The following is a 3,592-nucleotide window of genomic DNA, read 5'->3' as shown; positions in this document are numbered from 1 at the left end:
CCTAAACTCCAAAAGTTCAGACTCTTTTGCTCACTATCTATCTTGAGATTGAGCAGTTTTTCCGGATGGAAGAGTTGTTGGATTTAGCAAATAGTTGTTGAGAAGACAGGTCTGCTTAGCATCGTTGCTTAGTTTGGCCAGTTTAGTGTGGACTTGCAGGTGAAACCCCAGGAAAACAAACAAACCAACCCCACTCACATGCCTCCTCCTCTTTTTTACAGACATCAAATTTTAGTTTCAATTAGAAAAAAAAAAAAAAACCAGATAAGGCAAAGAGGAGGTTTTCCATATATCGATGACAGCCTGATTGGGCATGCTACAAATTTATCTTGGTATTAAGTTTGTCACTTGGCTCTCCTGCTTGTTCTACTCAAAGTCACACAGGCAGTTAAATCACAGTCTCCGAGGGCCTCCACTTTGTGTAGGTTATTGTTTATTTGATTGTCACTTAACGATTCTCCAGAACCAGCTCATAATTTATTTTAACCAAATATGCTCTACCTTAGAGACCCACCATTATAAATACAGGGGACTTTTCAGCGTTCTGGAAGATTGGACCCTCTGAGGTTCAAATTAGCATGAGATCTACCAGTGCTTCTTTTAATGTGCTTATTATTTCCAAATTGGGAGGTTAGTCACAGGGATCTGAGGGAAGAAACCAGGCTTTTAATAAGCTCTGTCAGTCACAAGGGCCGATTGGAAAAATATAAAACATTTGCCGCTAGAAGCCGAATTGTGATTTTGAGTCGAAACTATTGCAGTTTGAGCATTTGTGGAAGAATCTAAATCTTGTCCTATCTCCCTAAGATCAGTGATGTTGTATGAGAAGCCATGGTGACTTTAAGAACAACCAATTTAGAGAAATACTAGAGGAAGGACAATGGCAAGCAGGACAAAATTATCTGTGGTCTTTTCTGCACGGTTCTACCCATTGACAGAGTTTACAGGCTTCTTTAAGAGAAGCATGGCTTTAGGGAGGGGAGTATAACCAGATGGGGGTGAATTAGGAAGGGGCGTCTATTTTCCCTAGAATAAGATATGTAAAAATGTATTCTGGTTGTGCATACATAATTAAATATAAATACCCAGAATTTAAGCAGAAAAGTAAGCTGCTCAGAAGACAAACATGCATTTACATAGAATTGCTTGCATTCCAGTATTGTAATGCTGGGATGTTGTTGTTTTTGTTTGTTTGTTTGTTTGTTTGTTTTTAAAGGCATAGCTATGCAAATAAGTAGAAGCCTGGCCATCAGTGGGAAAATTATGATGAACAGGAAAATGCCCTTGAGGTTAACTTGATGCAACACGAAAATCTCCTTGAACGTTTTTTATGGCACTTGAAAGATCTTCAGACGGGTCAATGAGTGGGGAAGGATATTCCCTCAAGTTTGAGGGTAATAATAGTAGACTGGCCTTAGCAGATACAAAAATATGTTACAAAATGATGATCATAAGAAGCTCCTTTCTAAGGTTATCAACAGAAAAAGGGATCAATGAAATAAGCAGATAGCTGAGAAATAGGTTTAAGATACTGTTAGTGCTCAACACCTGACAAATTAGAAGCAGTAAGTGTAGGTACAGGAATTACTAGGAAATGCTACTTGGTTAAATGCATATCATGCAAAAATGATTTAATAGAGATGTGTAAGTCACACCAATCTTTAGAATATCTAAACATAGTAAAGAGTTAACCATGTTGGGGCGCCTGGGTGGCTCAGTTGGTTAAGTGTCTGACCCTTGATCGGCTCAGGTCATGATCTCACTGTTTGTGGGGCTCTGGGCTGACAGTGCAAAGCCTGCTTGGCGGTACTTTCTCTCCCTCTCTCTGCCCCTCTCCCACTCACGTGCATGCACTGTCTCTCTTTCTCTCAAAGATAAACATAAAAAAAAAATGAAGAGTTAACCATGTTTTTAAGTATAGGAAAATTGAATTGCCTGTTATCCAACCTATTGAAGAAACACACGTTCAGACTACTTAAGAAATTGACCTTCATTAAAGGTAAAGAAACTAGGTTTGATATGTAGAGGGTTTCTTTTATTTAAAAAAATTTTTAAGCTTATTTATTTTGAGAGACAGTGTGAGCTGGAGAGGGGCAGAGAGATAGAGAGGTAGAGAGAGAATCCCAAGCAGGCTCTGAAGAGTCAATGCAGAGCCCAATGTGGGGCACCAACTCACAAAACCACGAGATCATGAGCTGAGCTGAAACCAAGAGTCAGACGCTTAACCAACTGAGCCACCCAGATGCCCTGGTATGTAGAGGTTTAAAAAAAAATCATGACAAAATGTAATAAACATAAAAGGCAAAGCAACAGAGTATGAATAGGACATTTCTTGATAAATATTTACTCTAAAATATAAAATTGTGGCTATCATCCAAAGTCCAAATGAAGATTTATAGTCAAAGCTCAGAGCTTTAGACCAGAGGTTGGCAAGCTTTTTCTGTAAAGGGCCAGATAGTAAGTGTTTCAGCTTTGTTGACCACAGGTTTCTGTCACAGCTCCTCGGCTCTGCAAGTGTGGCACAAAAGCAGCCACAGAGAATAGTAAACAAATGCATGAGGCTGTGTGCCAATAAAACTTTATTCATGAACACACAAATTTGAATTTCGTATTATTTTCACATGTTATAAAATAGTATTTGTCTTTTGATTTTTAATTATTTTTTTTAAGTTTGTTTATTTTGAGAGAGAGCATGAGCAGGGGAGGAGCAGAGGGAGAGGGAGAGAGAGAATCGCAAGCAGGCTCCATGCTATCAACGCGGAGCCTGATGTGGGGCTTGAACTCACAAACCATGAGATCATGAACTGAGCCAAAACCAAGAGTCAGAGAGAGAGAGGCTTAACTGACTGAGCCACCCAGGCTAAAAATATAAAAGTCTAAAAATACAAAAACTAAAAATATAAAAACTATTCTTAGTTCAGGGCCTGTAGAGCAATAAGGCAGCAGGCTAGATTTGGCCTGAAAGTCAACTCCTGCTTTTGGCCAGTGTTCCCCAAAGCATTTTCCTTGAAACAACAGTCTCAAGAGATTTTTTATGAAAAAAGAATGTTGTGACCAAATATATTTGGGAAACCCTGTGAACTATGTTACCCTCTTTGAAATTTACAATGAATATTCACATTGTAAAACCCTTGAAAGTCTCACAGGGAGAAACCTGCTTAACTTTGGTCAACCCAGTGACGCTTCTTCAAATTATTTAACCATAATGCCCCCTTTTGTCTCACAGATCTTAACGCTACAAGGCTTTTGCACAATTGGGCCCTTCCCCATCTCTCTGAGGACACTTCAGGCCTCTTTTCTTCTTGTTAACAGGATGCCAGCTACACAGGTTTTCTTTCTGTTGTTTAACCACCAAATATCTTCATTCCTGCCTTGGGTGTTTTTCTATCCGCTGTTCCCTGTGTTGAAGAGTTTCTGCTGCAAGATCTTCACAAGGCTGGGCTTCTTGTTGTTCAGTTCCCAGCCCGAGTGTCTCCTCAGTGAGGCTGTCTCTGATGTCCTGCGCTAGAACGGCTCTCTCCTTCCAGTGTGCTCAGCTGCAGGAATCAGGCTGTGTTCTTCACTGAATAAGAAATTTTCTCTCTCTCTGTGG

The sequence above is a fragment of the Felis catus genome, chromosome B3, assembly GCF_018350175.1.
Source record: "Felis catus isolate Fca126 chromosome B3, F.catus_Fca126_mat1.0, whole genome shotgun sequence".
In the NCBI taxonomy this organism is placed as follows: domain Eukaryota; kingdom Metazoa; phylum Chordata; class Mammalia; order Carnivora; family Felidae; genus Felis; species Felis catus.
This window is presented reverse-complemented; position numbering follows the sequence as displayed.